At 46.8% G+C, this 22,538-nt stretch overlaps 1 protein-coding gene across 8 annotated transcripts in view; it reads left to right on the forward strand.

Moving 5' to 3' along the window:
* The window catches only part of MINK1 (misshapen like kinase 1), a 965,829-nt gene that overhangs the window by 533,605 nt on the left and 409,686 nt on the right, over positions 1-22,538 (forward strand). The gene's annotated exons all lie outside the window — the stretch shown is intronic.

The raw sequence follows: 22,538 nt of genomic DNA on the forward strand, positions 1-22,538 counted from the left end.
AGACCTTCTGTATATGGAAACCACCCTCCTCTCCTTGGTGGGATTAGGTGTTCAGTAATCAGAGCTGATGTTCAGTTTTTGATAATTTACATACGTGTCAAACGCATCTTTGCCATGCAGTATTTGTCATATGTGCCGAGCACACCAGGACCTTGCAGTATTTTACATACGTGTCTAGCACACCGGGACCCTGCAGTATTTGTCATACATGTCGAGCATGCCGGGACCCTGCAGTATTTGTCATATGTGTTGAGCTCGGCGGGACCCTGCAGTGTTTGTCATACGTGTCGAGCATGCCGGGACCCTGCAGTATTTGTCATACGTGTCGAGCATGCCGGGACCCTGCAGTATTTGTCATACGTGTCGAGCACTCCGGGACCCTGTAGTATTTTTCATACGTGTCGAGCACACCGGGACCCTACAGTGTTTGTCATATGTGTTGAGCACGCCAGGACCCTGCAATATTTGTCATACGTGTCGAGCACACCAGGATCCTGCAGTATTTGTCATACGTGTCGAGTTCACCGGGAGGCATTTACCCGACAACAGTAGAAATATGTTTTGTATGTCACAGGGAAGTTTAGGGATTGTTAGTTCAGCAACTGCCAAAAAAGAGCTTTTAAGCTATCCCCCAGGATAAGAATGAGCATTTCTTTGTGATGCCCAGAGAACGAAAGGTCCAGGCAGTAAAAGCAGCACTTGTGAAGGATTGCTTTGGGTTAGGGTTTTTCTGAATTGACATACCTCAAGTTGGAGGGTATTTCTGCTTCTGAGGCCTCTCACTCTGCCAGCAATGGGAGGTGAAGCTGCTGTGTAGGGTGGATGCTTTGTATGAGAAGCAGCATAGTTTGAATTTTACCTTAGCCATGAGTGGTGTCTGGGGGAGATAGCATATGATGGGGTGGATGGGGTCAAATTTGCTTGAGATTTGTGGTTGTGAATTATGGAAAAATTGCTCCACCCTCCATCTTTATAATGCTTGTTTCATGAACGCCTGAATATTTTTCTGGGGGCCGAGTTTCAATGACTGCCCATTGTTTCTAGTGAAAATGTTTTTTTTTTGTCAGGCAAATCTGGTCAGTGTCAGAAAGTACTAATAAAAGACTTACGGCTTGGGCTGTTGATATCACACCAGACAAAACCAATCTACTGGACTTCAGACTTGTTGATGTTCTTCCTGGTGGTTTGTGGTGCTCCTAATCTGAGACCAGTAATACATGAGGGTGTGGTGGTAGCCATCCGACCCTATCCGAAGCAGTAACACTGTCCTGCAGTTCATCTGCATTCCTTCCCTCTGGACACGGCATCTGAAAGGCTGAATCCTATGAGCAGAAGCGGGCTAACAAATCTTCTCACACATTCTATGAAGTGCTAGTGTGGCAGGCGTAAACCTTTTCTTAGAAACAAATTTTACTAAACCCCAGCATAGACTTTAAGCATGCTTAATTCTAACCTCCTAGTGAATGCTCTTTTCATAAATAGTTGAAAAGGCTGCCTGTATGCTTCTCAAGTTCTACCGCTACTCACCAAATCAGAAAACTCTTGTAGGATCTTTCAGGAGTCCCAGGGCAGACCGCCTTTGATTGGACAGGGTCTCTTACCACTGGTATGCTGGGGAGAACCGTACTTTTGAGTCAAAAGCTGAGCCCCAGGATCACCCTTTCAACATTTCACCCTCAAAGTAGCAAAGTCAATAATTCCAAAGCTTTTTCAGTGAGATGGTGTTGGGTAAGATTCTCCAAACTCAATAACCTACCAGTACAAGTAAATACCTTAATGTCCAGCCAATGCTTAGTCTTTGAGAAAGAAGTTACTTTACTCAGGCACATGCAGCACAACACTGCATACAATACTCAAGGAAACTGAAAATAATATTGGCTATTCAAACAACTTTCGGAGGCTACTAGGGAGACATCCTGTGCTGTTCCCATACACAGTCTTTTATGGCACCCTTCATGCAAACATCTCAAGGAGGTTAATTGGATCTTCCTGGAAGGGGTTTTGGAGATACCAGGAGGCAGACCTGTTCAGGGGCCTACACTTGCATTGTTTCCTCCCCTTCCCCCACACCTTGTGTGTTTTCTTCCAGGTTGTGGAGTACCTTTATTATCGTTAGAGGTTTGAAGAGTGCACGCAGCTCCTGAATCTCTGGTGTTTGGCAGGGCAGTGCTATTCCATGTGGAATGCTCCACACTGCCCATGGAGGTCAGAGGGCAGTGTCTTCTTTCCACCCCAGATGACTTGTGTGCAAGCAATGGGTATGGCACTATGAAACGGGTAAGTGGATGCAGTGCCAACGTCAGATGAGGACTTTATGGTGGAGTAACGGAGCTCACACCTTTTCATGTCTTGAAACTTGGGTTTTTCCTCTGGTCCAGTCAAAAAACCCACAACACAAACAAGCTAGGTGCCTAGGCCTCTCGGCCGGTCCAGGGTTTCCTTGTGACTTTGTGGTGTTTTTTTATTCACAGAGGAGCTTAGCTGGCCTTGAGTACCTTAGTACCTCCCATTTATGGGTGTTCACAGCTCTGGTCTTGAGTACCTTAGTGCCCTCTATTTATGGGAGCACACACCTCTGGTCTTGAGTACCTTAGTACCTCTCATTTATGGGGGCGCACAGCTCTGGTCTTGAGTACCTTAGTACCCTCTGGTCATGGGGGCACACAGCTCTGGTCATGTTGCGGGGATACTTTGCATTGCCTGGCCCTCCCCATGGCAGAGAGGTGCAGGTCTTTTCTGTTGCTACTGTGGATGTCTTCAGACACTTCACAGCACCTCTCCTTCTGAGCAACGTCTGTACTTGTTCAGTGGCACCTCAGATACCCCTCCTGAGCTCTCTTCTTTGAACCAGGGTCAAGGCAGCTCCTCCTCCTGCCAGTAGTTTTGGTCAAAGGTCCCAGGTTTCTGCACAGGGAGTTGGCAGTGAACACCCAGTTTTGGAATAGTGAGGGTTCTTGGTCGTTACTGGTGTAGAGGCCCAGTTTCTGGCAGAGAATTCTTGCCACACTAGCTTGAAGTCGATGTGCTCTCTTTATACCAAATTTGCAGATAGTATTTCTGAAGTCAGATCTGAGACCACTTCTGGACGGCTGTGTTCTTTTGCTTATTCCACGTTGACTGGTCCAGTCAAGGCCTTTATTATAGGGTGCTGCTGCAAAGATGGGCGGGAGCTGGGAGTCTCCTGTCCTTAGAAGTCCACCTCAAAGGTACTGAAGAGAGAGACTCTATCTAACTTGACTACCTGTTAACCTGTGGGGTGTAGTCTTCTCCAACCCTCCATCTTGGGTACCACGAAGCTGTAGCAATTACATATTGGATTTCAGCATGGCTGTGGCTGCATGTGTCACACTCGCTTCACACACATCCTCTAATCACAGAAACATATACACATGCAACATCCATGTCGAGAACGGAAGGGAGAAGGACTCCGTTTTTGGGTACTGACAGGCTGAAAAGGTAGAAGAGTGCTGTAGGCCGCTCTTCCTGGCTGGGACTGTTGAGTAGGCCTGCCTTGCCATGACCCTTATCCCGGCCACACTCGCCATCCGCCCGGCAGGTGAGCTGACGATAGTCACGATTGCTAAGAAGAAAGCGCATAGCTCGCCTCTCCAGGCCACAGAGCCCCTCCCTGGGTATCAATCCCTGTTACACCAATGCTTCCATTGCTCATGCATGAGCTTCATATGTTTTGGGATTCGTGTTAGACAATACACAGTTTGCCCATGATGAACCACGGTCTGGGCACATGCTCTCCAGGTCCATGCAGGGAACCTCTCTCCATCCTAACAACCTTACTTGTGATTCTCTGCCTCCTGCTTCTATATGTTCATCTTTCTAATCTATGTGCCTTAGGATCTACGTAAAATACAGTATTTTGCTCCCAAATCCAGTGGTAATGAGCCATAGGTTTGACTTTGTACAATGTCAGTGATGGTGAAGTTCTCCAGATGACTTGTTAGTAGAGGGGCGAGATAGCCAACGAAAAGGTATGATTTAGAGTTCACGTTTGTGTTACTCCATGGGCTGTGACTCTTGGTATTGCACTTATGAAGCTTTTCCTCTGTAATATTTGCATTTGTTTAATTTAGTATGGTTATCTTAAGGTACTTTTTAGCCATTTGCTGTCTCCTGACAGAACCAATCAAGCAACGTTCTTGTTATTCAATATATCTTTTTTTAAATCCCACCTGTGTGAAATCCTCCATCCACAGGGGGTGTGAAAGTGTCATTCGGGATTCCCCAGAATTGTTCATTCATAGATTCACATCCATCTTCGGTCTGTGAATCTTCATTATGGTGTTATCCAGGAATCCATCATTCACTCTGAGGGCCATTCTTCTCACTCGGGTGACTCTGCTCTGAGGCAGTGGCTGCATGGGCCCTGAATCTGCCCCAAAGAGGCTGATGGATTATTTTATTTGCAACCTCCTTACAACATCCATTGAGTATCTTAGTTCCAAGGTGAGGTGGGCATTGATGTGGAAATAAAGAGCAAACCAGTTTGTGGCCTACCTCATGAGAATCAGAAACAGTGACAAATCTCTGGAGCAGAACTGTGATGCCACAGAGTGCAGAAGCAAGCCTTCCATCTGAAAGGACTGGAGCGCCCCTAGACTGCTTCCGAGCTGCCACTCTTAAGTACGACCAAAAAGCAAAAATACTCCTTCATTTATCTGGACTTGACGGCCATCCAAAAGCACATGTTCTTGAACCTTTGCCTTGTTCCGGTGCCAGACGCCTCTTCCTAAAGAAGTCTCTTAGCCGGCTCTTGTCGTGACCATGGAGCCAGGAACAGCTGAAACGTGTCTCATTTGTTTCTTCAGAGGGGCATTCGGGTCATTCTTTTAAGTAAGACTTTCCTGCATGATTAGTTCAAACCTTTGCAACTGAAGGCGATGCAATCAAGTCACAGTGTACACATTTCATAGGTTCTTTAAAATACAGCTTAAAACATTAAAAATTAAGAACTCATTGTGTCATTAAAAGCCTCTATTGTGCTTTACTGACTCAGTGATACCAAGTGTAAAGTGCATACTTGTGTAAAGGACAAGGGATTTGCATGGTTACTCCGTAGGAGGAGAGGAGCGTCATTGTATTGGAACAAGTGAGCTCCTGCCACGCTTCACCCGTGTTGATGGACTAAAGTAGGTCTATTGGTCAGTATGTTGATAGACGGCGAGGTCAAGGGTGGGGGGGGGATCGAAGGCGAGGACCCTGTGGTGGCCAAATTATCTGTCAGCTTGTAACGTTCACGTGTCAGCACCTATAACTTCCTGGAAAAACGGTCCATAAATCTGACTAGGGCACAGTTCAGGGTGATGTTTGAAGGATCGAAACAGGCCAGGACCGCTCCTCTGCAGGATCTTTTGTCTTTAGCCATCCAACCCCTTTGTAGTAGAGCCCTTCTATCCTCTAGAAGGGTGGGGCACAGGCACAATATGAGTGTTATGTCCTCTTTATGTTGGTTACAGAGCCGACGCGTTTTCTGTCTATTACCCCTTTTCCATCTTGGAAGATGACTGGTGATTTGGATAGCCCCCATTCTCAGCTTCATGAACTGTAACTTATTCTTTCTTTGTAGGAGTTATTTAGGTATCACTGAGGTGTCCGTTGTTTATAAGTGCATAAGGTCATCCAGCCGTGGTTCCGTGCAGCGAGGCTGGCCCTGTCTCCAATTGAGGAGAGCTGTTTCATGCAGATTTTTGCTAACCTTTTGAAATCCTGTTGGATAATGTGCAGGTCCCAACAGGGTGCCAAGCCAAGCGTGCTAAGGGCTTGGGTCAGATAGGGGCATCCCACCGACCTTTGGTGTTTGTGCCTAGATGAATCCATTAGTGGTGGGCCAAGGTGCCTTCTTTGGCGACCCTACGGCTTGTGGCAGCTTATAGCAAAGGCGCTTGATGTGTGGGATGGGAGCTGAAAAACTGTTGTATACATTTTTGTGAGTATTTTGTCCAGTGTCCCGCTCTCCCGCCCTTTCAGAGCCTCACACCCATGGGATAAGGTTGGAAGAACCTTCACCTGGGCTACCTGGAGAATCGGTGCAAAGTTGGGGCCATTTTGTTTTTTTATGCAGATCTGAGAGCAAACGACAGTGCGTTGCCTTTCTTTTTCAATTCTGTCCACTGGCTTGCATATCTGCCATTATCATTGCAAAGGACACCTAAATGCTTGTGGCAGCTGGTGGCATCTATTTCCTCCTGGTGCAGAGACCATGTTGGCTTTGTGACCTAGGTGAACAGACAGCAAGGATCTTGGTTTTCTTTTTGTTTATCAGATCATTCAATCTTTTCCCAGATATCTGTGCAACTATCGTGCCATAAGGAAGAACGCTTCTGCGCACTGGCTGTTCCTCTTGCTTACCCCCTTCTCCCCCGTCAAAGGCTGCATGATATGGTGCGTTGACATTGCCGTCACTTTTTGTAGTGTATCTGCCCGTTAGAGCTGACCAGCTTTTCTAAGAATCCTAATGTTTTCATTATCAAACTACATCACAAAATTAAGGAGCGCTGATCCACTTTTGTCGTTCGGTAAGCTTTGTTCATTCATGTACTTGCACCGCTATGCACACTCATTCTTTGACTCGTGGGTATTGCCTCTGACCTGGCAATGATCTCTCCTAACAGAAATGATCCTGCCCTCCTCTGAAATTGCCCCCATATTGATCCGCATAAGGATAGTCGCATGTATCAGTATTGTGAACCTCTCGCACAGGGGTGATCAAAGTAGAGGGCTACCAGGTCTGCATGTTCATGGTATCCATGTATGTCTTATTTACATAAAGTGAATTTGAATGGAAGCTGTTTACATAGTATGTGGTTATCCTAAAAATATGACAAGGATCTGGCCATCCTTGATGTGTGCTGGACAAATTTGGTCTAGAACCTCCAAAAGCATAGTAGTAGGGTTTCACAGTACAGGACATTGTGGGGCCTTGTCTGCCTCCAGTACCTCAACGATATTGATCACACTCACACCGTCCTTTTACATGGTTACCTGGGTCCCACTACTTATCATACCAGCTGTGTGCGCAGCTCTGCCTTGACTTCATAAAGTGGCGGTGTAGCAAGTTCTTAATCTCATCTGCAACTTTGGTATTTCTTCATGTGTCCAGGGATAGGACAGTTTAGGGAGCGGATCCTCCGATTTCCCAGTTTCTAAAAACACGCTGTAAGATATCTAGGGTTCCCCATGAGTAACACCCCACCTATTGCGTGGACCTTAGCCTCGCTTGCACTCTCACCTTCTCTTACTTCTCCCTCCCCCTTGACAGTTTTCTTCTTGATTTGTGATGATGTTGTCATTCTTATTGGCCACCTGGCATATTGATGAAAGTTGTTTCTGATGTTGTTGCAAGACATTTTGTTACTTGACTTTTTAGGTCTCGCCTACGCTGCGCGCATGCGCTGCATAGCAGGACCTTTAGCCGTCGCTCTGCTGTTTTTTGAAGCACATACTCGTGCTTGTGGTGGCATACACCTTGCGGGAACGAGCAGCGGCGCGCATGCTAATTGGCCGCAGCTCGCTCCCGCAAGGCGGATGGTGCCACAAGCACGAGTATGTGCTTAAAAAAACAGCTGCTGTCACACGTTTAACTTTCAGCGCGAGGCATGTGCGCTTGGTTAAATCTTGTAGCACTGCCTTAGGGCTTTGCACACATGGTTTACATGCTACATTATGCTACCTTCTGCGGTCGAGAAAAACCATACACATTTCCATTTCATTGCAGAAATTTGAGTGCATTTCTATATTTATTTTAAAGCGTAGTTACAATCTTGCTACTTTAAGACCTTGGAGCAGGACCCGGCAGCTTTGCTTGTAATTTCTTCCCTATTATGTGAGAAGGCCTGTCCCATCTCCTCGTTCCTGTCACCCGCAACTGCTTGTGCAATGGTCCCACAGCAGCTAGCCAGGCTCTTGCTTTCTGCGGCTGGGCGCCCCCACGTGCAAATGGAAACACTCCCAAAACATGTGGAGGTCAAAATGCAAGGTTAGTGTTCGAATCATGGTTCATATAAGCCTCTCTGCATGCCGTGAGCTCACATGAAATTAGCATATTTGATGGAGAATGTCGAACACAAATGTGTAAACAAACCTCTTTGGGATTTCTCATTTTCTAACACCTTGGTATAATGCAGATAATGCGGCATCTGTAATGTAATTAACAACACCACTCCATCTGTTCACACCAGTGTTCCGGTATTAGTCTTTCTTGGCATCGTTACCAGCTAAACAATGTTATGCGAAATAATTAGGCTCACGCTGGTATTACATTTATCTGTGCAAAACGTTGCAGTTGAGATCCTTATCTCCTTTCTTGTACCTCAGCAAGATATTTTCTCGTCCTCTTTGCCTGTTTCTCCTCTGTTTCTCTGACCTGTCCTGCTCACGATTCTCTCATTTCAATTCTATTTCACTCATTTGTTATTATTGTTGTCTGCTATTTGACTTTTTTCTCTGCCTTTGTGACCGTCTTTCGCGTTCTATATCTTCCCCTTGTCTGTCTCCGTCTCTCGCTCTGCTGCTCGCCTCTTTCTTTGTGCATCTCCTGTCTCCCCCCACACCCCCTTCATAAAGTTGGTATTAAAAATAGATTTGTGGACCAGCCAGCAGGCTTTCAGTCACTGCCGTTGGTTTATGGTGCAATTAGACTGGAAATTGTCGTTTTTCGTGTTTTAGACATTCTCTGCCACGAAACAGCAATACTAAGGGGGTAAGGCTGGTGACAGGGTTAGAGTTTAACATATGCATGCACCAACGGCCTGCTCTCGTTTAAAAAGAGAACTGAAAGCCCTGATGTATATTATGTAAACAAGCTCAGAGCAGTCAGACCTTCACTGCAGTGTTCGCATTTAGACATTTGGAAATCGTTTGAATGCAGTCAGTGACTTCAAGACCCATGCAGTTAAGTTAAAAACAATACAATAGCTTTAGAAATGTCTCAGAGAGTGGATGCAACACCTGAACTAGGAGAGGTGCCACAGCCGACCTTAACCCCATCCACAGGAATGACGAAGGCTGCAGAACACAAAGGGAGCCAGATATCAGCAACCACAACAAACTGGGGTGATGTCAGTGAGACAAAGAGGATCTTGGTGATGGGCGATTCATTTACATCAAAAAGCTCATGGTATTTCACAGATGTCTACTGCAGTTGACACCACCCGCAGCCATTACTGTGAATGGTAGTGCCAGCATTACCTACTACCGACCTTACTCACAAAAGGTGGAAATTTTGGACTATTGTATGGGGGGGCATTTTTCACACCCAGCAAGGGCTGACTGGGAGCGCGCACCTACCTGGGCTTCGGCAGGTGCAACTGGGACGGCAACTCTGCAGATCTCCCCTGCCGCCGATCGAGACCACTGGCAGCAGTTGGGGGAGACTACAGCTCCCAGGTTGCCGAGCGGTACCACCTCACTTCCGCCCACCATCGCGCCCGGAGGCGCAGAAAAAGGAGAGGCTCCCTCGGTGGAGCGGGGGAATTTTTCACACCCAGCAAGGGCTGACTGGGAGCGCGCACCTACCTGGGCTTCGGCAGGTGCAACTGGGACGGCAACGCTGCAGATCTCCCCTGCCGCCGATCGAGACCACTGGCTGCAGTTGGGGGAGACTACAGCTCCCAGGTTGCCGAGCGGTACCACCTCACTTCCGCCCACCATCGCGCCCGGAGGCTCAGAAAAAGGAGAGGCTCCCTCGGTGGAGCGGGGGCATTTTTCACACCCAGCAAGGGCTGACTGGGAGCGTGCACCTACCTGGGCTTCGGCAGGTGCAACTGGGACGGCAACGCTGCAGATCTCCCCTGCCGCCGATCGAGACCACTGGCCGCAGTTGGGGGAGACTACAGCTCCCAGGTTCCCGAGCAGTACCACCTCACTTCCGCCCACCATCGCGCCCGAAGGTGCAGAAAAAGGAGAGGTTCCCTCCGCGTCGCGGGACGCGCGCGGGCTGCGCCTGGCCAAGCCCGGGCAAAGGGCGGGCCGTCTGTGGCCGTCAGGGGCCAGAGGAGGCCGGGCTGGGCCAACTCTCTTTCGCCCATTCATCGTAGCCGATACTTACAACTGTGCTGGAACCAGAGTAAGGTACTGTGTTATCACTTTTGAGGGCTATAACAACTAGCAGTTTATCGCAGCTCTTTCTGTTGCCATCTTAAACATTACCTAGTGTGTGGTCCACGATGGGCAAAAGGAAACTGTTGGACGCTAACGGGGGCGATGTAAGCAATATTGGTGGGGAGGCTAAAAGGAAAAAGTCCAGGAAGACCTATAAGAAATCTATTCCAACTGCCGCCCTGGATCGCATAGAGACACTGGTCGAAGACTGTGCAACCATTCTCGTCTCAGCCCCAAATGACACGCCCACATCCCCTTCAGAAAATGTGTCTTTAAGTAAAATCCGACCCGGTCCTGTCACCATCCCCCAAATGTTTAGTAAAAAGTCTACCCCTAACCAACTGACTGAAAGGGATGTTTGGCAGAGTAACATAGATAATTCCATGCTAAATACAGATGATCAAGGCCTTTCTGTTGCTGTTGTCAACCTAGTACCTCTCGACCCAATTGCTATTGTTTGCAACAATCGATTTGAGGTATTGGCTGATAATGATGATAATACTGATATTATTGATGGTTCTGCTACGCCAGATCTATGTATTGGTCCAGACAATCGAAACGGGGTTGTGTTAGAGGGGGCTGGGATGCATCAAGACCAGTTAGGAGGGGCATCAATAGGTGCAGGGCAAATAACGGAAGGAGTATTCCTGGCAACACTGCTAAGAAGCCCTGTGCAACTCCAAGCTCCCATACCTACATTAGACAGCCTAATTCTCTCCATAGAACCCCTGTCCCCTCTCCTCTTTTTTCATCCCACAAAGCCCAAACTCTTTCGACTACTAACAAGCCCACAGTTTTCATGGTTGGCGTCCCTAAGGTCGATGGGTATGAGGACGAAGATTCTTTAAAAAACAAGGTTACCCATTGGATCCGCCATGTTAGAGGTTGCCGATCTCTCATTAGAGATGACCTAATTAGGGCCCTTAGACGAAGAACGGACGGCAACCCTACGGACACCATTGAGCTTACCCTGGCTAATCATTTATTAGCCGATGGTCTTCTAGCTCTTGAATATAGATCATCTTCCCCAGATTCATCCTCCATCCAATTCAGACGTTTTCCCCTTACCATCCCCGAGCCAATTAGGACGAGGGGTGGGCCATCTGATTTACAGCAAGAGGACGAATCCCCTTTAGAACTCATTGACTGACTAATACCTGTTGCGAACTTATTTATTAAACCTTGCACATTGTCCTGCGTTGCCTCTAATATTGTTAGTGAATCGTCCCCTCCAACAACCATCTCCTATATCCTTAGTGAGAAAAAGGGGGAAGGTGGGATTGATCCTGTAGCTCCCGATTTGCATATTATGGGCTCTGTTAGTCCATTGCCCCATGTTCTAAATACTGATGTCAAAATTATCTCATGGAACATTGCCGGTTTGAGAGACAAGCTTGCATTGCCGGACTGGAACTACTATATCGCAACCCATGATATTTGTATTTTTCAAGAGACCTGGAGCTTGACACCATTGTATAAATCTGGCTATACTTGCTAGTGTGTCCCAGCAGTATCCAACGGCCGAGGGCGCCCCTCAGGAGGCCTTATGATATAAGTGAATATTGCTCTGTGCTTGTAGAGTCTGCCACACACAAAGCGCATCACCAGATGTGATGCGCCTAACAATGAGAGGGCCAAAAGGGGGGCCCACCATTGAGCTCTTTGATGTATATATTAGAGGCACTAAAGGCGGAACCAAGTCACCGATTGTCTCTACCTTGGGAGAGGAGCTTTCCTCCTGTCCCTCAAATTCATTAATTTTGGTGGCCGGAGATATAAATTGCACCTACGAGCCACTTGCCTCTAAAGATTTATTAGAGGTTGAAGAGGACGATGCCAGGTGGGGCATACCTCCTCTAGTAATTCCTCCAGTCAAGAAGTGGACGCAGGTGGCAATTCAACTGAACGCTCTAACATTGGAATTTGGGTTGAGAGCCGCCAATGGTCGGCTCCCCTCTGATGTCCATGGTGCAACTACCTTCAACAGAATTCCCAGCCCATCTCGTATCGACTATATTTTAATCGATCGCAGACTATGGCGAAACGCAGTTGATTTGGTCATAGTCCCAACCATCGACAGTGACCATAATCCCCTGTGTTTGAATATGAAGAGTCCATGGTCTTTCGATCTATCAAGCTCTGGCCCTAGCCCTATTATGACTACTAAAGAAGTAACCCCATCGAACTGTAAAAGATACCTTAAATGCCCAACAATCTCCTCTGACGAGCAAAAACTTACAACAATAAAAGAGATTATGTTGACAAAAACCGTCGAACTCGAGAGCTTTTGATGAACCTGATGGGAGTTTAAGGGCTGGGATCATCCACACAGCCACAGCTGATTCGATAGGGTCACTCTTTATGGTATCCTCTCTCACTGGTAAACCCAATAGGCGCAAAGCTCCTGGCTCCTGGTATAGTCCGGAATGCAGGGTTAGAAAGAAAAAGCTTATAACCGCTGTTAAAAACAGGGATTGTTACCAAGTACAAATTGCCAGATCAGACTATAGAAAGGCTGTGGCTAAAGCCAAGTGTGCCTGGGAGGAAACCCACTGGTTGGCCCTGAAAGCTGCCAGCTTAGCTAGAGACGGGACTGCATTTTGGAATCTCTGTAGATATTCAAAAGATTCCGACCCCGATATAATTTTAAATCACATTACAAACCAGGAATGGTTTGACCATTTCTCAAACCTTTATCCTGGTGAGGATACTCAGAACTCCCGGGTTTCTTCTTATTCTGTCTTGGCAGACCTTACTTCTGAGAGTTATGATCCTTTTTTGGAGGAGGAGGTCATGATTGCTATCAACAAAATAGTCCCAGCCAAGGCCCCTGGCCCCGACGGCCTTCCTGGTGATCTGTTTCGTTCTGATCCCAAACACTGGGCAGTATACTTTACCATTCTGCTAAATGCATTTTTTAAGGGATCGCCTATCCCTGAGTCATGGAAAGGTGCAGAGGTAATCCCAATATTCAAAAAGGGTTCAAGGGAGGACCCTGCCAACTACCGACCAATAAGTCCTATTGACGTGAGCCAGAAGGTGGTTGGCAGGGTCCTGCTGGAGCGTATCCTATTGTGGGCCAATGAGAACAACATCTTGTCCCACTATCAGGCCGGTTTCAGACCAAACACGGGCACGATTGACCAGGTCTTTAGGCTGCTACTATTATACTGGAAGGTGGTCCTGATCGGCAGGGGCAGTCTTCATTTGGCCTTTATAGATCTGAAGACTGCCTTTGACCTGGTCCCTCGTGATCGCCTTTGGTTGATCTTGAAGTACATGGGTGTACCTCCCGCCGTCCTCGATCTTTTGGTCCGTCTCCATGAGGGCAACTATGCACAGGTGAGGTGGGGAACCCAGGCCCAGAAAACAGCAAAGATCCCAGTTAACAGAGGAGTTCGCCAGGGCTGTGTACTGGCACCCACCCTCTTTTCCTTATTTGTGAATGGGGCGGTGAAGTTTTTGCAAGATATTCCAGCTGATGCCCCTGCCCTGGCGGGCGAAAGAGTGCCCACCCTCCTCTTTGCAGATGATACCCTATTAATTTCTAAAACACCAGCAGGGCTACAAAAGCTTCTGGATAGATTCCACTTATTCTGCAAACTGAGAGGACTGACCATTAACACCCTAAAGACCAAGCTTCTCTCCTTCAAATCGCGTAGATCATCTAGCGTCGCCATCACGTTCGATGGAGCCCCTTTGGAGTATGTAAAATTATTTGATTATCTCGGAATTAGAATTTCCGACAGTTTAAGCTGGAGACCCCACATTGATAAGATGCTGCTAAACCATAAACGGGCCACGGGGCTATTGCAAAAGAACACCGCTCCTCGCAGAGCAAGCCAATCGCTCCCGCGCTAGTGATTACCAGGCCAAAGCAGTTGGTTCGGCGCTGTATGGAGCCAAACTTTGGGGATATGATAACCTCGATGAAATTTCCAGGTCCGAGAACAAATTTCTAAGAGAACTGGTTTCTCTTCCAAGGGGAACTCCACTAAAACCACTTTTTAGTGACCTGGGCAGGCGCTCGATTAAGGACATAGCAAGGCTACGCCCTTTGCTATTTTGGGCTCGCCTTTGGCGCGCTCCGGAGCTAGCTAAATACGCCGAGGGCCTCAGAGAAATAATGAACTCTCTGGGCTCACATAGAGTAAGCTGGCTCTGTAACATCAAAAAGTCTCTTAATCTGCTAGGTTTCCAAGAATCTTGGGAGCACGGGGCACCCCTGAGCAAGGTAGACCTCAAAAGAGCCTATTGGGCATGGATCGTCAGGAGCTTAGTAACACCAACACGGGCAGGCTAACCGAAGCTTTTTATATTCATAAACAAGCCGTTAGCTTCTAGTCCTACCTTCATTTTGTGCAGAAACCAAGGGATAGGTCATTGTATCTTCAATTTAGACTTGAGACACTTCCAACTCAAGAGTTTACTAGCAAATGGAAGCCTCCTTACCAGACCCCGGACACTTGCCCGAGTTGCAAGGGGAAGGTCGAAACCACGGCACACATTTTGTTTGAATGCCCAGCATACAAAAATCCAAGAAGTAGATGGCTAGGCCCCGTTTGCCGATTGCTGGGCACATCAAACTACCGTGTGGCACTAAGAATATTACGATCTGACACCAGCTTACTGCTGGTCTGTGCCGTGGCTAAATTTCTGGGGTGGTCATGGATCATTAGAAGTAAACTCCTCCGTCCCATCACATGATCTTGTTTAATGTCTTTTTAACCTTGATTTTATTATATAAGAAATTATTTATATGATCACATTTTAATTCATAATTAATGGAAGTCTCTAACATTGTAACTTATTTTAGGCTGGCTTAATGCAAGTAGATGGTTAGTCCATCCCCTGATATTGACACCTGTTTTATATGCCTCTTTTTCGATAAATTGTACCTTTTATGTTTGTATGTTAATGCTTTTATGATACAATTTTTATCGAAATAAAGCTTTTTGACTGACTATTGTATGGCACCTCAACTTGTAGAGATGGCCTATATACCCTTGCATGTGCTGCATGGCCAAACACTTAAATGGTCCGAAAAGCGAGACCTATTGGCTATGCCAATGCTTGTTCTCCTCTTTGCTCACCTCTGGAAAATGAGACCTGGCACATTGTGCAAGTAAAATTGCTTCTAGACGCAGTTTGGGCCATACAAGTAGGAAGGATTTAGGTGCCTTTTGGATATGACCTCCATGTTTAGAGAAACATTCATCTATTTTGATTTCAATGTAAATGGCAACTCCACGTACAAAGCACCAGGTAGAGAGCACCTTACACCCTGCACTATTTTTTCCTAGTTGAGTCTTGTGGTCCAGGCAACCATAACACAACTTTAAAAGCACCAGGTGCTCCTTGGACGGCATCCTGATTGCAAAGCAAGCTCATAGAAGAGACATCATAACTGGTGTCGACTCTGTTCAGTGTGCATTTCCGAGCAGTTGTCCCGGAGGGCGAAGTGTGTCTTCAGGAGAAGGTTTGGTATGCCACATCCTTCCTCCCCTAGTACCTTCTCTGATTAGTTCTCTGGTCGCACCCCTGCAGGACACATGGTTCAGCTGAACATGTATTACAGTTGTTTTTTAATGCATAGCCATCCATACCATCCCAAAGGAAACTCTCAGCAGGAGGACAGCATCCAATGTAAAATGTCCACTGGGCCTGAGGGTTCATCAGATCCCCTTCCACACAAGCAACTGTTTAATTTTGCGTTTATTATGTTGTCCTTAACAGAACAGTAGCGAATAAAACAGGGATTTTACCAAGCCTTTAGGTGACCCCAACTGGTAGTAGGCCTTTGTAGGTCTCTTTTTGTGGGCTATGACAAAGAAAAGGGACTGCTTGTTGCGTAATCGTAATCTAGGGGGTCAGAATATGAACTTACTCCAGTATTGGAGCCTTTCATAGATTCACATGCCTGAATCATTCCCCGTCGTCGAGACGGGAGTCTCCGGTACATAAAAAAGCATTGCTTAGTATTATAACAAACTGAAAAAAGGCCTAGGCCCATTTTCCTTTGCAACCCATAACCTTCGTTATGTAAAAAAGGACTAAACTTGTCCCTGAACCAATCAGAGCCTCTCACCCTCTAGAACACTCCTGAGAGAACCTTCTGCCCCTCAGATTTTCTACCGCACGTTGTGCTAGGGAGTCTCCTTTGAGCTCTGCTCAAATTCTACAGTTGGTTCTAGATTGAGGAGATTTTTTCAACTGAATTTTCTACATCATCTTTTGGAGAATGGCTGATAAGGAGAAGAAAGGCTTGTTTAGGGCCTGTGCCACCTGTTCAAAGAAGAGATTATATGCTGACGAGCCTCATAAAGACTGTATATACTGCCTTTACCCACACCACCAGGCGAAGGAGTGTAAGGTATGTCGTACCTTTTCTAATAAGACTCTGAGGGATCGTGAAGGCAGACTGTTAATTTGGCTCCAAAAACTTAACACCAGGCAGGACATCGTGTCTAGTGACAGTGATTCGGCATCAACTGTTTCAAGGAGATCTCAGAAGAGAGGTAGATCTCCTCAGGGGAGAAACCTGAGAAGGCTCTTAAAAAGACCACTTCTGGGTCTTCAAAGCGCAGTCCCTCAAAATCTCCTAAAATTAAGGAAAAGGAGAGCAAGGGTCATGCTTCAGGGGTGAAACAGTCAAAGAAAACAAGTTCTGAGCCTTCAAAATCACCCCTTAAAATTAAACATACGGTTAAAAAGCCAGCGTCTCCTTCACCTGAGGAGAAATTAGAAAAATCTACATCGTCGACGGGATCGTCGACGAAGAAAGTAGCTTCGTCGCCGAAGAAGAGTGAAGTAAAGGTCATTATTAAACCTATACTCTCGTCGACGGTGGCATTGTCGACGGCAGTGTCGACGACGAGAGCGTCGACGACGACAATGACGACGACCACAACTACATCGTCGACGGCACCGTCGATGACGGTGACAACTACATCGTCGACGGCGACAACGACGACAATGTCTACAGCGTCGACAGCGGCATCGGCGACGACGGTGTCGTCGGTGGTTACTATGGCAATCTTGTCGACGAGGGAAAAAACCCCAGAAAAGCGGGATTTTCCCAGGAAAAGAAGGATTACCCCGGATATTACGTCTCCTAGTAAGGTAACGCCTCTGGTTCCATCCCATTTATTGGAGTAGGAGGATTCGCAGGAGGATGATAATGAGGGTCCGTTTGGCTATGCAAGTAGCCCCTCTCAGTTACATGTTAAATGTCAGGAGGATGACTGGGAGGATGAGTATGGGGTTATCAGGACCGCCCCCAACAACATGATCAGGAAGAGATGGTGAGTGTTCCAGCTTCTTTACTGACGGATTTGCAGTTCATGTTGGATGATTACAAGAGGAGGTATCCTTTGCCTCATTCTACCCAAAGGATTCCAGTGGCTCCGTCGCACTCTGTTCCATGTACACCAGTGCGAAGACAGGAGGTGCCGGTTCCTGTGCCAATATCACCTTTGCCACAACCGGTTCTGGACACATCTGAGGATGAAGAGCAGGAGGAAGGGGAGATAACAGAGCCTAGTAAGGAATCGGATGATTATCTGATTCCGTCCCCTTCATCTCCGTCACCAAGACCTGTGGATTCCCCTCCGGAGGACATTGGAGGGTTCCATAATCTGATGGAAAGAGCCGCGCAGAGATTTGCGCTCAATATGTCATCAGATAAAGCAGAATGCTTTTTATATGATTTCAAAGAACCGTTTCGCAAGACGGTTAGCTCTCTTCCAATTGTAAGTCATCTATGGGAGGAAGGTCTCAAAGTTATGGAGACGCCGGCAACGGTTACTCCAGTGCTTGCTAGGCTGGACAGAAAATACAAAGCGCCTTCGGATGCTCCGGCTTGTTTATTAGGTCACCCCAAACTCGACTCGGTTATAACTCAAGCGGCGCAGCAAAAATCGAGGAATCAGTCTGCTCCAATTTCAGCGCCACTGGACAGAGAGGGTAGGTGCTTGGATAATGCAGGGAAAAGGTTTTCGTCCATGTCTGCTCTTCTGGTCAAGGCAGCAAATGCCCTAGCCATCCTGGGCAGGTATGATAGGCAAATGTGGTGCGACCTATCACCATACATAGACAGGATACCTGAAGCGGACAGAAAAGAGGCCAGGAAAATCCTCCAGGAAAGTGAAAGGACTTCGGCTGAAGTCATAGATTGCGCAGTGGACATTGCGACCACGGCCTTCAGATCTCTGGGAGGAGCGCGGCTGTTTTACGCAGACAAGGATGGTTGAGAGCAACATCTTTTAGGCCTGAAGTCCAGAATAAGATCTTGGATCTTCCGTTCAATGGGGAAGATCTGTTTGGAAAGCATGTTGATGAGGCCTTAAAGAGTATCAAGAAGGATACGGAAACAGCGAAATCTCTGGGAACATTACAGTATAGAAAAGTTCCTTTTCGTGGCTCACGAGGTAGGGGCCAAACTTCTTATAGAGGAGGTTATCAACAAGGCCGCTATTCTTCCTACTCCACATCATCTCAACCATATCGTCAACAATATTCACAGAGACAGACAGAAGGTTTCACAAAATCTACTCCTAGAGGGCGAGGAGGTCGCCAAGGGAAAGACACCACCCGGAGGCAATGACAGTCTGGTGACACCTATTCCTCATATGTCGCATACACCCCTGGGTGGAAGAATTTCCTATCATCATCAAAATTGGCAGCAGATAACGATGGACCAATGGGTCCTCCACATAATACAATTCGGTCATACTCTAGAGTTTCTGGAAATCCCCCCTTGTTCACCACCAAGATTTCAAGAGGTCAAGTATTTACATCAGATGCGTCAAGAAATTCGGGCAATGCTCCGAAAGGGAGCAATAGAACCGGTACCGAATTCCCAGAAAGGAAGGGGATTTTATTCCCGTTTTTTTCTGATCAAGAAAAACATTCTTCAATGGCGCCCCATTTTGGATCTCAGATCCCTAAATACTTACCTCAAGGATCAGACCTTCAGAATGATCTCCCTCCAGGATATTCTGCTGCTGTTAAACCCAGGGGATTATATGACCAAACTGGACTTACGGGATGCGTATTACCATGTCCCAATCCATCCTTCACACCGGTAGTACCTTCGGTTCGTGGTGGCCGAGGATCATTACCAATTCAGGGTGCTTCCTTTTGGTCTGAAATCAGCCCCGAGGATTTTTACAAAATGCCTGGCTCCAGTGGCAGCGGTTCTAAGGAGACAGAAACACCAAGTGTTTCCTTACCTCGACGACTGGCTAGTCAAGGCTCCATCGAAAGCGTCAGCCCAATTATCAACAGAGGCTTGCATAGAACTATTTGCCAGATTAGGCCTCACTCTAAACGAGGAGAAGTCAACTCTGCAACCGTCAAGAAGTATAACTTTCTTGAGAGCAATTCTGAATACGGAGGAAAACAGAGCGTTCCCCTCCGAGGAGAGACAGCGGGGAATAATATTTCTATCCCAGGCGTTTATAAAAAGAAGGTCTCTTTCAGTACGCAAGTACAAGTCATTGCTGGGAACGATGTCATCTTGCATTCCCCTCATACCTTGCTGCAAGCTACGGATGCGTCCGTTACAAGAGAAGTTGGATCTTCAGTGGCATCAAGCGACAGGATCCTTCGAGGATATAATCAAAGTAACGCCGATCATGATCCACGCGGCGACATGGTGGACCCGAAAACGAAACATCTCGCAGGGTCTTTCTTTCCTGACTCAGCCAGCTCCATTGGTGATCACAACGGATGCGTCCTTGGAAGGATGGGGAGCATTCCTTCAGGATCTGCAGGTCACCGGTCGTTGGAAAGCGGACGAACAGCAATTGCATATCAACCTTTTGGAGCTCAGAGCCGTCCACTTAGCATTGTTGGCGTTCCTGCCAAGGATTCAAGGTGCAGCCGTGTTGGTAAGAACAGACAACACAACAGCAATGCACTATTTGAACAAACAGGGAGGAACAAGATCACTCTCCCTGTCTCGGGAAGCCCAGTGGATATGGGGATGCGCTCTACGACACGAAGTATCCATTACAGCGGAACATCTTCCAGGGGACCAGAACACCAAGGTGGATACTCTAAGCAGACTAAAGTCTGTCTGTCACGATTGGGAAATCGACAACGGGATTTTGAACAACATCTTCCAGGAATGGGGAACTCCAACAGCAGATCTGTTTGCGACAAGGGAGAACAGAAAATCCCGGTTCTTCGCAAGCTGGCTTCCCCAACGGGGATCTTGGGGGAATGCGTTTTTGATGGCATGGTCAGGCATCTTTGCCTACGCCTTTCCTCCAATTCCCCTCCTTATTGCGGGTTCTTATGAAGATCAAGAAAGAACCATGCAGGTTAATCCTGATAGCTCCGTGGTGGCCCAGACAGCATTGGTTTGCGGAGCTTCTTCTACTGTCAGAGGAGCGCCCGATTTGCCTGCAGCCAATACCGTCTCTGCTGACAATGTTCCAGGGGGAAGTTCTGCATCCGGATCCAAAATCTCTGCATTTAGCAGCCTGGCTCCTGAATACTGTGAATTTCAGCATCTGAACATCCCTACGGAGTGCAGGGAGATTCTATTTAGAGCCAGAGCGGATAGTACAAACAAAACATACCGGATGAAGTGGAAAAGGTTATGTTTATGGTGCAAAAGGTCTAACATTCATCCGCTGCTTTCAGAAGCTCACGAGATTATTCCATACATCTTGCTTTTGGCTAAGTCAGGTTTGGCTTATGCAGCTATAAAGGTACACCTAGCTGCAATTTCACGCTTCAGAAGAACTGCCTCTGGTCCTTCTCTGTGGTCTGCTAGAGTCATCAAACAATTTATGAAAGGTCTGGTCCGAGTTTTCCCTCCAATAAAACCTCCACCACCTTTCTGGCAATTGAACGTCGTTCTTTCCCAGTTGATGAAACAGCCCTTTGAGCCAATTCACAGGGCGTAGCTGAAATTTCTTTCCTGGAAAGTTGCGCTTCTCATTGCGCTCACTTCAGCCAGGAGAGTGGGGGAGATTCAGGCTCTCACGGTCCAAGAGCCTTTCTTGCAGTTCAAAGAGGACAGGATAATACTCAGGACTAATCCAAGATTCATCCCTAAGGTTTCAACTGACTTTCATTTGAACAAACCTTTAATTCTCAAAAGATTTTTTCCACAACCATCAAAAGCGGCGGAAAGAGCTCTCTACTCACTAGAAGTCCAGCGTTGTTTGAAGTTCTATTTGCAGAAAACTAAGCCTTTCCGCAAGTCTTCACAGCTTTTTGTTGCCTACAGCGCACCCAGGAAGGAGTTTCCCTTTGTCAAAGAGGGGAATTGCCAGATGGATATCCAGTGCCATAGAGTATTGTCATCAGGCAGCTGGCCGACCTTTGAATGCACGAGTCCGTGCACATTCTACAAGAGCAGTCTCCTCCTCTACTGCTCTATTCGCAGGAGTACCGATCCAGGATATCTGCAGGGCGGCGACCTGGACGAGTACACACACCTTCACCAGGCATTACTGCTTGGATGCAGCCACAGGGAGAGATGTGGTGGTGGGAGAAGCGGTGCTGAGGAACCTTATCCAGTAATGGTTAGCCTTCTTTACCATCCCTCCTTCCTTTGTTATGTACTTTGGCACATTTTATTGTTGTTTATTGTATTTCCATTTGCAAAGTATTTTTGATATGTGGAATTTGGTTTACAGATACCATCTTTATCACACTATATATGTTTCCTGGATTCAGATTCTGGGTAACAAAAAATGTGCATTTATTTCCTGCTCGCTATTCTGATTCAGGCATGTGAATCTATGAAAGCTCCAATACTGGAGTAAGAAAACAAGTTACTTACCTGTAACTGTAGTTCTCCAGTATTGGAGCTTTCATAGATTCACATGCAATCCACCCTCCTCCCCTGAGAGGCTCACCTCGGATTTAGCACAAAGGGTGTTATTGCACAAGTGCACGAAAATCTGAGGGGCAGAAGGTTCTCTCAGGAGTGTTCTAGAGGGTGAGAGGCTCTGATTGCTTCAGGGACAAGTTTAGTCCTTTTTTACATAACGAAGGTTATGGGTTGCAAAGGAAAATGGGCCTAGGCCTTTTTTCAGTTTGCTATAATACTAAGCAATGCTTTTTTATGTACCGGAGACTTCCGTCTCGACGACTGGGTATGATTCAGGCATGTGAATCTATGAAAGGTCCAATACTGGAGAACTACAGTTACAGGTAAGTAACTTGTTTTCTTCTTGTGTGTGTTTCAGAACTTTCTTTAAAAATACTAGCCAAATATTTCTAAAAAATAGTGTATGTTCCATAATGGTCTTCTTGACAGTCACCAGCATGTGACTAAAGACCGATTCATTGCAAGAGAGCTATGGATTGTTATTGGCAAATAACTTCTTTCTGCTGGTAAAATTCCCCCTTCCCTGGAAACATGACCTCTGAAGTTCTGGTTGTGTCTCTCCTGTAAATTG

Source organism: Triturus cristatus, chromosome 12 (genome assembly GCF_964204655.1).
Source record: "Triturus cristatus chromosome 12, aTriCri1.1, whole genome shotgun sequence".
Taxonomy (NCBI): domain Eukaryota; kingdom Metazoa; phylum Chordata; class Amphibia; order Caudata; family Salamandridae; genus Triturus; species Triturus cristatus.